The sequence below is a fragment of the Salvelinus alpinus genome, chromosome 11, assembly GCF_045679555.1.
Source record: "Salvelinus alpinus chromosome 11, SLU_Salpinus.1, whole genome shotgun sequence".
NCBI lineage: Eukaryota > Metazoa > Chordata > Actinopteri > Salmoniformes > Salmonidae > Salvelinus > Salvelinus alpinus.
This window is the reverse complement of record NC_092096.1, coordinates 8,670,424-8,681,853: the sequence shown is the minus strand read 5'-3', so window position 1 is coordinate 8,681,853 and position 11,430 is coordinate 8,670,424. Positions and strand designations below refer to the sequence as shown.

The 11,430-nt window shown below is 50.1% G+C and overlaps 1 protein-coding gene and 1 long non-coding RNA gene across 4 annotated transcripts in view; one reads left to right on the top strand and one right to left on the bottom strand.

Moving 5' to 3' along the window:
- The window catches only part of LOC139533549 (beta-2-microglobulin-like), a 296,734-nt gene that overhangs the window by 119,234 nt on the left and 166,070 nt on the right, over window positions 1–11,430 (bottom strand). The window lies entirely within an intron of this gene.
- LOC139533552 (uncharacterized) overlaps window positions 1–11,430 on the top strand; it is a 277,349-nt gene that overhangs the window by 123,298 nt on the left and 142,621 nt on the right. The window lies entirely within an intron of this gene.

The following is an 11,430-nucleotide window of genomic DNA, read 5'->3' as shown; positions in this document are numbered from 1 at the left end:
TGTCGGTGCCTGGTTGCAAGGTGGACACACAACACACACAACACACATAACATACACAACACACACGGCTGTTTGCTGTAATTGTCTGGTTCCTAATGATGTCCTTTGTATTTTCTGCATTTCTCTGAGACTTTGGGACTTCCTGATAATATAAAGATTCAATAAATAAATAGAACTTCGTAGATACAACTGTCAACATATCATTCAAAACATGTACTATTGTGTTCTACGTTTTTGTTACTTTGAATTTCACTTGTCTTTGGTTTCACTTGTCACACATTTTGTTAAAGATAATAGCTCAATACTTTTTCAATGCTTTTGTACTCTTCTGAGAATGTCTTCATCATTTCTTTGTATAAGGTTGTAATTGTCATTACTTTGGAATTATGTATCATGTTGAAATTGTTATAACTCATTAAATGAAAAAGATAACATGTATAAGACTAGTGACTAATAAATACATGTGACAATTACAGCTTTCTTATTGCAAGTGGACCACACAATGGTGTGTCTGATCACATGACTGTGACCACACAATGGTGTGTCTGATCACATGACTGTGACCACACAATGGTGTGTCTGATCACATGACTGTGACCACACAATGGTGTGTCTGATCACATGACTGTGTACATTTATTATTGAAACATTTCCTGGTTCTGAAAACCTAGCCTCCATTATCAGGAGATTGGATCATTTCAAAGGATACAGGGCATTCTGAGGGCAAAAAAAATAACTTGAGAAGAGAGAAATAACATGAATCCATTTAGAGTCGACAGAGTAATATTGTCATCCTGTATTTGATCTAATGTCCTGGCTGTAGAGCTTGTGATTTATATAGAAATATCTCTTATGGTGATTAGCCCTCAACTACAGCAAAGAAGGCAACCCTTTCTTTAGCACTAAACAGTGTAGGGTGAGACAGTGGTACATGTCTATTACATAATCAATACTTTCAGTGAAGTGATAAATAAGCAGAAAAGTACATGGTATCTCCACCATGTTTACCCACAGGGTTTCCAGTAAAAACCCTGCAAAGTCCAGCCCTGTTCAAACATCATATTTACATGTATTAATTTTTATTACATTTAGAAAAGCAATATAAAGAGACAGCAACAGCCATTCTTCCACAGTCACATTCTCCTAACAACATCAAGAAGAGCACAAAGTAGCCTAATTTAGAGGTGTTTCTGTTTCCTGAAGTCCACGATCATCTCCTTAGTTTTGTTGACGTTGAGTGAGAGGTTATTTTCCTGTCACCACACTCCCAGAGCCCTCACCTCCCTGTAGGCTGTCTCGTCGTTGTTGGTAATCAAGCCTACTACTGTTGTGTCGTCTGCAAACTTGATGATTGAGTTGGAGGCGTGCTTGGCCACGCAGTCATGGGTGAACAGGGAGCACAGGAGGGGTGGTTGTTTCCTACCTTCACCACCTGGGGGCGACCTGTCAGGATGTCCAGGACCCAGTTGCACAGCTTGATGATGAGCTTGGAGGGTACTATGGTTTGAATGCTGAGCTGTAGTCGATGAACAGCATTCTTACGTAGGTATTCCTCTTGTCCAGATGGGATAGGGCAGTGTGCAGTGTGGCAGCGATTGCATCATCTGTGGATCTATTGAGGCAGTATTCAAATCAAAATCAAATTTTATTTGTCACATACACATGGTTAGCAGATGTTAATACGAGTGTAGCGAAATGCTTGTGCTTCTAGTTCCGACAATGCAGTAATAACCAACAAGTAATCTAACCTAACAATTCCACAACTACTACCTTATACACACAAGTGTAAAGGGATAAAGAATATGTACATAAAGATATATGAATGAGTGATGGTACAGAACGGCATAGGCAAGATGCAGTAGATGGTATAGAGTACAGTATATACATATGAGATGAGTAATGTAGGGGATATAAACATAAAGTGGCATAGTTTAAAGTGGCTAGTGATACATGTATTACATAAAGATGGCAAGATGCAGTTGTGGGTCTAGGGTGACAGGTAAGGTGGTGACATGATCCTTGACTAGTCTCTCAAAGCACTTCACAATGACAGAGGTGAGTGCTACGGGGCAACAGTCATTTAGTTCAATTACCTTTGCTTTCTTAGGAACAGGAACAATGGTGGCCCTCTTGAAGCATGTGGGGACAACAGACTGGGATAGGGAGAGATTGAATATATCTGTAAACACACCAGCCAGCTGGTCTGCGCTTGCTCTGAGGACGCGGCTAGGGATACCGTCTGGCACGGCAGCCTTGTGAGGGTTAACACGCTTAAATGTCTTACTCACATCGGCCACGGAGAAGGAGAGCCCACAGTCCTTGATAGCGGACCTCGTCGGTGGCACTGTGTTATCCTCAAAGCGAGCGCAGAAGGTGTTCAGCCTGTCCGGAAGCAAGACGTCGGTGTCCTGGTGGCTGGTTTTCCCTTTATAGTCCGTGGTTGTCTGTAGACCCTGTGATGGGGTTCACGTTGGGGTCATGATAGGGGCTGCACCAAATGATTGATGTATTATAATAATTGATTATGCTGATGTTGTATTAATAGAAGGGGCGGGGTTATAAGACCCTCCCCCACAACATTTATAGGGTCCTGGACCACAGATTAGCAATATATATATTCATTATAATGTTTAATACTGTTCCACAGTTCTTTTCTAGTCTCTGCTTCTTATAAGAAACGGTCTGAGGGATGTGTGAGTTATTTCAGTCAAAACAGGGTGTCTGTGAGAAAGCGCCTCAAGGCTAAAAGAGATTCATAGACACAGACCCCTGCAGGGGAGTGAAAGAGATAAGAGACAAGTCAGACATACCACTTTAAACCACACAGGAACATTACTGCTGAGCCCTTAGAAAACACTGGAACTATTGTTCTCTCCTGCAAGTTTGTTTAACTGTATATGCATGGGCTTGGTCTCATGGGTAGAAGGTGTTGACGTACGCAGTTACATCACTAGGGGTTCGACTGCAAGCATATTAAAGCAACTTTGACCTTTTTTTATTTTGCAATACTTACTCTGAAACATGCGTGCTGTGTTTCTGTTGTCAACTTCTGTCTGCAATTGCATTAATAAAGGTTTAATTGATTTACTTAAAGAAGATATTGTCTGATTGCTGATTTCACCAATAAGACAATGATTGACAAGGAACAAGGAACCGACCTCAACACCTGCAACATACATCTCGTGTCTGAGCCTTTCAACTGAGTCTCAACTTTGTACCGACGTTTAGTCTGCTTGATTGCTTTGCGGAAGGAATAACTACACTGTTTGTAGTCTTCCATATTCCCAGTCTTCTTGACCTGGTTAAATGCGGTGGTTCGCACTTTCAGTTTTGCGCAAATGCTCCCATCTATCCATGGTTTCTGGTTGGGGTAGGTTTTAATAGTCACATTGGGTACAACATCTCCTATGCACTTCCTGATAAACTCATTCACCATATCATTATTATGAAGTCCATTGGTTCATAAGAGGGTCATTTCTTCAATAGTTCCTTTGGATAATTTGGTTTAATACAACTATTTATGTCACCTAATTGTAACATTGTCATAAAGAGCACGTTCAACTTCATTAAAAAAAACATGTTTTCCCATCTCAAGAGGTTAAAAGTAGACTCAGTGAAATGAAGAGCAACGAGCAGCTGACTAGGTATGCCCTTTCCCCTTCCCCAGCTCACCTGCTGACTAGGTATCCCCTCTCCCCTTCCCCAGCTCACCTGTTGACTAGGTATCCCCTTTCCTCTTCCCCAGCTCACCTGCTGACTAAGTATCCCCTTTCCCCTTCCCCAGCTCACCTGCTGACTAGGTATCCCCTTTCCCCTTCTCCAGCTCACCTGCTGACTAGGTATCCCCTTTCCCAGCTCACCTGCTGACTAGGTATCCCCTTTCCCAGCTCACCTGTTGACTAGGTATCTCCTTTCCCCTTCCCCAGCTCACCTGCTGACTAGGTATCCCCTTTCCCCTTCCCCAGCTCACCTGTTGACTAGGTATCCCCTTTCCCCTTCCCCAGCTCACCTGCTGACTAGGAATCCCCTTTCCCCTTCCCCAGCTCACCTACTGACTAGGTATCTCCTTTCCCCTTCCCCAGCTCACCTGCTGACTAGGTATCCCCTTTCCCCTTCCCCAGCTCACCTACTGACTAGGTATCCCCTTTCCCCTTCCCCAACTCACCTGCTGACTAGGAATCCCCTTTCCCCTTCCCCAGCTCACCTACTGACTAGGTATCTCCTTTCCCCTTCCCCAGCTCACCTGCTGACTAGGTATCCCCTTTCCCAGCTCACCTGTTGACTAGGTATCTCCTTTCCCCTTCCCCAGCTCACCTGCTGACTAGGTATCCCCTTTACCAGCTCACCTGTTGACTAGGTATCTCCTTTCCCCTTCCCCAGCTCACCTGCTGACTAGGTATCCCCTTTCCCCTTCCCCAGCTCACCTGCTGACTAGGTATCTCCTTTCCCCTTCCCCAGCTCACCTGCTGACTAGGTATCCCCTTTCCCCTTCTCCAGCTCACCTGCTGACTAGGTCTCCCCTTTCCCAGCTCACCTGCTGACTAGGTATCCCCTTTCCCAGCTCACCTGTTGACTAGGTATCTCCTTTCCCCTTCCCCAGCTCACCTGCTGACTAGGTATCCCCTTTCCCCTTCCCCAGCTCACCTGTTGACTAGGTATCCCCTTTCCCCTTCCCCAGCTCACCTGCTGACTAGGAATCCCCTTTCCCCTTCCCCAGCTCACCTACTGACTAGGTATCTCCTTTCCCCTTCCCCAGCTCACCTGCTGACTAGGTATCTCCTTTCCCCATCCCCAGCTCACCTGTTGACTAGGTATCCCCTTTCCCCTTCCCCAGCTCACCTGCTGACTAGGTATCCCCTTTCCCCTTCCCCAGCTCACCTACTGACTAGGTATCTCCTTTCCCCTTCCCCAGCTCACCTGCTGACTAGGTATCTCCTTTACCCTTCCCCAGCTCACCTACTGACTAGGTATCTCCTTTCCCCTTCCCCAGCTCACCTGCTGACTAGGTATCCCCTTTCCCAGCTCACCTGCTGACTAGGTATCCCCTTTCCCCTTCCCCAGCTCACCTACTGACTAGGTATCTCCTTTCCCCTTCCCCAGCTCACCTGCTGACTAGGTATCTCCTTTCCCCTTCCCCAGCTCACCTACTGACTAGGTATCTCCTTTCCCCTTCCCCAGCTCACCTGCTGACTAGGTATCTCCTTTCCCCTTCCCCAGCTCACCTACTGACTAGGTATCCCCTTTCCCCTTCCCCAGCTCACCTACTGACTAGGTATCTCCTTTCCCCTTCCCCAGCTCACCTGCTGACTAGGTATCTCCTTTCCCCTTCCCCAGCTCACCTACTGACTAGGTATCTCCTTTCCCCTTCCCCAGCTCACCTACTGACTAGGTATCTCCTTTCTCCTTCCCCAGCTCACCTGTTGACTAGGTATCTCCTTTCCCCTTCCCCAGCTCACCTGCTGACTAGGTATCCCCTTTCCCCTTCCCCAGCTCACCTGCTGACTAGGTATCTCCTTTCCCCTTCCCCAGCTCACCTGCTGACTAGGTATCCCCTTTCCCCTTCCCCAGCTCACCTGTTGACTAGGTATCTCCTTTCCCCTTCCCCAGCTCACCTGTTGAATAGGTATCTCCTTTCCCCTTCCCCAGCTCACCTGCTGACTAGGTATCTCCTTCCCCCTTCCCCAGCTCACCTGCTGACTAGGTATCTCCTTTCTCCTTCTCCAGCTCACCTGCTGACTAGGTATCCCCTTTCCCCTTCCCCAGCTCACCTGTTGACTAGGTATCTCCTTTCCCCTTCCCCAGCTCACCTACTGACTAGGTATCCCCTTTCCCCTTCCCCAGCTCACCTGTTGACTAGGTATCTCCTTTCTCCTTCTCCAGCTCACCTGCTGACTAGGTATCTCCTTCCCCCTTCCCCAGCTCACCTGCTGACTAGGTATCTCCTTTCTCCTTCTCCAGCTCACCTACTGACTAGGTATCTCCTTTCCCCTTCCCCAGCTCACCTGCTGACTAGGTATCCCCTTTCCCCTTCCCCAGCTCACCTGTTGACTAGGTATCTCCTTTCCCCTTCCCCAGCTCACCTGTTGAATAGGTATCTCCTTTCCCCTTCCCCAGCTCACCTGCTGACTAGGTATCTCCTTCCCCCTTCCCCAGCTCACCTGCTGACTAGGTATCTCCTTTCTCCTTCTCCAGCTCACCTGCTGACTAGGTATCCCCTTTCCCCTTCCCCAGCTCAAGTGTTGACTAGGTATCTCATTTCCCCTTCCCCAGCTCACCTACTGACTAGGTATCCCCTTTCCCCTTCCCCAGCTCACCTGTTGACTAGGTATCTCCTTTCTCCTTCTCCAGCTCACCTGCTGACTAGGTATCTCCTTCCCCCTTCCCCAGCTCACCTGCTGACTAGGTATCTCCTTTCTCCTTCTCCAGCTCACCTACTGACTAGGTATCTCCTTTCCCCTTCCCCAGCTCACCTGCTGACTAGGTATCTCCTTTCCCCTTCCCCAGCTCACCTACTGACTAGGTATCCCCTTTCCCCTTCCCCAGCTCACCTGTTGACTAGGTATCTCCTTTCTCCTTCTCCAGCTCACCTGCTGACTAGGTATCTCCTTCCCCCTTCCCCAGCTCACCTGCTGACTAGGTATCTCCTTTCCCCTTCCCCAGCTCACCTGCTGACTAGGTATCCCCTTTCCCCTTCCCCAGCTCACCTGCTGACTAGGTATCTCCTTTCCCCTTCCCCAGCTCACCTGCTGACTAGGTATCCCCTTTCCCCTTCCCCAGCTCACCTGTTGACTAGGTATCTCCTTTCCCCTTCCCCAGCTCACCTGTTGAATAGGTATCTCCTTTCCCCTTCCCCAGCTCACCTGCTGACTAGGTATCTCCTTCCCCCTTCCCCAGCTCACCTGCTGACTAGGTATCTCCTTTCTCCTTCTCCAGCTCACCTGCTGACTAGGTATCCCCTTTCCCCTTCCCCAGCTCACCTGTTGACTAGGTATCTCCTTTCCCCTTCCCCAGCTCACCTACTGACTAGGTATCCCCTTTCCCCTTCCCCAGCTCACCTGTTGACTAGGTATCTCCTTTCTCCTTCTCCAGCTCACCTGCTGACTAGGTATCTCCTTCCCCCTTCCCCAGCTCACCTGCTGACTAGGTATCTCCTTTCTCCTTCTCCAGCTCACCTACTGACTAGGTATCTCCTTTCCCCTTCCCCAGCTCACCTGCTGACTAGGTATCCCCTTTCCCCTTCCCCAGCTCACCTGTTGACTAGGTATCTCCTTTCCCCTTCCCCAGCTCACCTGTTGAATAGGTATCTCCTTTCCCCTTCCCCAGCTCACCTGCTGACTAGGTATCTCCTTCCCCCTTCCCCAGCTCACCTGCTGACTAGGTATCTCCTTTCTCCTTCTCCAGCTCACCTGCTGACTAGGTAAGTCGCTCTGGATAAGAGCGTCTGCTAAATGACTTAAATGTAAATGTAAATGTAGGTATCCCCTTTCCCCTTCCCCAGCTCAAGTGTTGACTAGGTATCTCATTTCCCCTTCCCCAGCTCACCTACTGACTAGGTATCCCCTTTCCCCTTCCCCAGCTCACCTGTTGACTAGGTATCTCCTTTCTCCTTCTCCAGCTCACCTGCTGACTAGGTATCTCCTTCCCCCTTCCCCAGCTCACCTGCTGACTAGGTATCTCCTTTCTCCTTCTCCAGCTCACCTACTGACTAGGTATCTCCTTTCCCCTTCCCCAGCTCACCTGCTGACTAGGTATCTCCTTTCCCCTTCCCCAGCTCACCTACTGACTAGGTATCCCCTTTCCCCTTCCCCAGCTCACCTGTTGACTAGGTATCTCCTTTCTCCTTCTCCAGCTCACCTGCTGACTAGGTATCTCCTTCCCCCTTCCCCAGCTCACCTGCTGACTAGGTATCTCCTTTCTCCTTCTCCAGCTCACCTACTGACTAGGTATCTCCTTTCCCCTTCCCCAGCTCACCTGCTGACTAGGTATCTCCTTTCCCCTTCCCCAGCTCACCTACTGACTAGGTATCTCCTTTCCTCTTCCCCAGCTCACCTACTGACTAGGTATCTCCTTTCCTCTTCCCCAGCTCACCTACTGACTAGGTATCTCCTTTCCCCTTCCCCAGCTCACCTGTTGACTAGGTATCTCCTTTCCCCTTCCCCAGCTCACCTACTGACTAGGTATCTCCTTTCCCCTTCCCCAGCTCACCTGCTGACTAGGTATCTCCTTTCCTCTTCCCCAGCTCACCTACTGACTAGGTATCTCCTTTCCTCTTCCCCAGCTCCCCTACTGACTAGGTATCTCCTTTCCCCTTCCCCAGCTCACCTGCTGACTAGGTATCCCCTTTCCCCTTCCCCAGCTCACCTGTTGACTAGGTATCTCCTTTCCCCTTCCCCAGCTCACCTGTTGACTAGGTATCTCCTTTCCCCTTCCCCAGCTCACCTGCTGACTAGGTATCTCCTTTCCCCTTCCCCAGCTCACCTGCTGACTAGGTATCTCCTTTCCCCTTCCCCAGCTCACCTGCTGACTAGGTATCTCCTTTCCTCTTCCCCAGCTCACCTACTGACTAGGTATCTATTTTCCTCTTCCCCAGCTCACCTACTGACTAGGTATCTCCTTTCCTCTTCCCCAGCTCACCTGCTGACTAGGTATCTCCTTTCCTCTTCCCCAGCTCACCTGCTGACTAGGTATCTCCTTTCTCCTTCCCCAGCTCACCTGCTGACTAGGTATCTCCTTTCCTCTTCCCCAGCTCACCTGCTGACTAGGTATCTCCTTTCTCCTTCCCCAGCTCACCTGCTGACTAGGTATCTCCTTTCTTCTTCCCCAGCTCACCTGCTGACTAGGTATCTCCTTTCCCCTTCCCCAGCTCACCTGCTGACTAGGTATCTCCTTTCCCCTTCCCCAGCTCACCTGCTGACTAGGTATCTCCTTTCTCCTTCTCCAGCTCACCTGCTGACTAGGTATCCCCTTTCCCCTTCCCCAGCTCACCTGTTGACTAGGTATCTCCTTTCCCCTTCCCCAGCTCACCTACTGACTAGGTATCTCCTTTCCCCTTCCCCAGCTCACCTGCTGACTAGGTATCTCCTTTCCTCTTCCCCAGCTCATCTACTGACTAGGTATCTCCTTTCCTCTTCCCCAGCTCACCTACTGACTAGGTATCTCCTTTCCTCTTCCCCAGCTCACCTGCTGACTAGGTATCTCCTTTCCCCTTCCCCAGCTCACCTACTGACTAGGTATCTCCTTTCCCCTTCCCCAGCTCACCTGCTGACTAGGTATCTCCTTTCCTCTTCCCCAGCTCACCTACTGACTAGGTATCTCCTTTCCTCTTCCCCAGCTCACCTACTGACTAGGTATCTCCTTTCCCCTTCCCCAGCTCACCTGCTGACTAGGTATCTCCTTTCCTCTTCCCCAGCTCACCTGCTGACTAGGTATCTCCTTTCCTCTTCCCCAGCTCACCTGCTGACTAGGTATCTCCTTTCTCCTTCCCCAGCTCACCTGCTGACTAGGTATCTCCTTTCCTCTTCCCCAGCTCACCTGCTGACTAGGTATCTCCTTTCCCCTTCCCCAGCTCACCTGTTGACTAGGTATCTCCTTTCCCCTTCCCCAGCTCACCTGCTGACTAGGTATCTCCTTTCCCCTTCCCCAGCTCACCTGCTGACTAGGTATCTCCTTTCTCCTTCTCCAGCTCACCTGCTGACTAGGTATCCCCTTTCCCCTTCCCCAGCTCACCTGCTGACTAGGTATCTCCTTTCTCCTTCTCCAGCTCACCTGCTGACTAGGTATCCCCTTTCCCCTTCCCAAGCTCACCTACTGACTAGGTATCTCCTTTCCTCTTCCCCAGCTCAACTACTGACTAGGTATCTCCTTTCCTCTTCCCCAGCTCACCTACTGACTAGGTATCTCCTTTCAACTTCCCCAGCTCACCTACTCACTAGGTATCTCCTTTCCCCTTCCCCAGCTCACCCGCTGACTAGGTATCTCCTTTCCTCTTCCCCAGCTCACCTACTGACTAGGTATCTCCTTTCCCCTTCCCCAGCTCACCTGCTGACTAGGTATCTCCTTTCCTCTTCCCCAGCTCACCTGCTGACTAGGTATCTCCTTTCTCCTTCCCCAGCTCACCTGCTGACTAGGTATCTCCTTTCCCCTTCCCCAGCTCACCTACTGACTAGGTATCTCCTTTCCCCTTCCCCAGCTCACCTGCTGACTAGGTATCTCCTTTCCTCTTCCCCAGCTCCCCTACTGACTAGGTATCTCCTTTCCCCTTCCCCAGCTCACCTGCTGACTAGGTATCCCCTTTCCCCTTCCCCAGCTCACCTGTTGACTAGGTATCTCCTTTCCCCTTCCCCAGCTCACCTGTTGACTAGGTATCTCCTTTCCCCTTCCCCAGCTCACCTGCTGACTAGGTATCTCCTTTCCCCTTCCCCAGCTCACCTGCTGACTAGGTATCTCCTTTCCCCTTCCCCAGCTCACCTGCTGACTAGGTATCTCCTTTCCTCTTCCCCAGCTCACCTACTGACTAGGTATCTATTTTCCTCTTCCCCAGCTCACCTACTGACTAGGTATCTCCTTTCCTCTTCCCCAGCTCACCTGCTGACTAGGTATCTCCTTTCCTCTTCCCCAGCTCACCTGCTGACTAGGTATCTCCTTTCTCCTTCCCCAGCTCACCTGCTGACTAGGTATCTCCTTTCCTCTTCCCCAGCTCACCTGCTGACTAGGTATCTCCTTTCTCCTTCCCCAGCTCACCTGCTGACTAGGTATCTCCTTTCTTCTTCCCCAGCTCACCTGCTGACTAGGTATCTCCTTTCCCCTTCCCCAGCTCACCTGCTGACTAGGTATCTCCTTTCCCCTTCCCCAGCTCACCTGCTGACTAGGTATCTCCTTTCTCCTTCTCCAGCTCACCTGCTGACTAGGTATCCCCTTTCCCCTTCCCCAGCTCACCTGTTGACTAGGTATCTCCTTTCCCCTTCCCCAGCTCACCTACTGACTAGGTATCTCCTTTCCCCTTCCCCAGCTCACCTGCTGACTAGGTATCTCCTTTCCTCTTCCCCAGCTCATCTACTGACTAGGTATCTCCTTTCCTCTTCCCCAGCTCACCTACTGACTAGGTATCTCCTTTCCTCTTCCCCAGCTCACCTGCTGACTAGGTATCTCCTTTCCCTTTCCCCAGCTCACCTACTGACTAGGTATCTCCTTTCCCCTTCCCCAGCTCACCTGCTGACTAGGTATCTCCTTTCCTCTTCCCCAGCTCACCTGCTGACTAGGTATCTCCTTTCCTCTTCCCCAGCTCACCTACTGACTAGGTATCTCCTTTCCCCTTCCCCAGCTCACCTGCTGACTAGGTATCTCCTTTCCTCTTCCCCAGCTCACCTGCTGACTAGGTATCTCCTTTCCTCTTCCCCAGCTCACCTGCTGACTAGGTATCTCCTTTCTCCT